Source organism: Egretta garzetta, unplaced genomic scaffold (genome assembly GCF_000687185.1).
Source record: "Egretta garzetta isolate BGI_Z169 unplaced genomic scaffold, ASM68718v1 scaffold34, whole genome shotgun sequence".
Taxonomy (NCBI): domain Eukaryota; kingdom Metazoa; phylum Chordata; class Aves; order Pelecaniformes; family Ardeidae; genus Egretta; species Egretta garzetta.
The window spans coordinates 185693-186312 of record NW_009259586.1 but is presented as its reverse complement, the minus strand read 5'-3'; positions in this window follow the sequence as shown (position 1 = coordinate 186312).

The window sequence follows — 620 nt, the reverse complement described above, 5'->3', positions numbered from 1 at the left end:
CACCTTCCTTCGGTGTTGGGAGGCTGCAGCGGGCTGTATGATAGATGCACTTCTTGGGGCGTCTGTGCCTGAGCATTCCCCAGTGTCGGGGTGCTCCCTGTCCGGCCCGCTGCCGCTTCTGCTCAGTGCTCAGTCCTCCTGAGGGCTTTAAAATACTAAAATAAAGGTGAGGTTTGGGAGTACAGCAATGGTGCTCCTCTGCTTCCTGATACCTTCCTTTGGAATGCAAATTCTTACTTGTTTCAAGGAATTGATGTTTTTGGAGAAAACTGCATCTGGATTCTGGCAGGATGGGGAGTGAGAGCACGCAGAGCCCTGCAGGGAGGTACAGGACCCCCCATGAGCCTCACAGAAACGCTGGCGAGGGATTCAGTCCTTGGCCCTGGGGGAGAGTTATTGGTGTTATCGGTGTTGATCTCCACGGATAGAAATGCAAACAGCAGCGGGTCCTGAACCAGGTGCATGAGGGTGGAAGCCTTGCCCAGCCTGTGCTCGTGAGGAAGGCGGGCTCTGCCAGGCTGACCACAGGAGATGTGCTGGCATTAATGTACTAATCTCGGCGATTGAGGGCTGCCTCTTGCTTTTATAACTTTTCATGCACTGTTAAAAGGGAGAGGAAG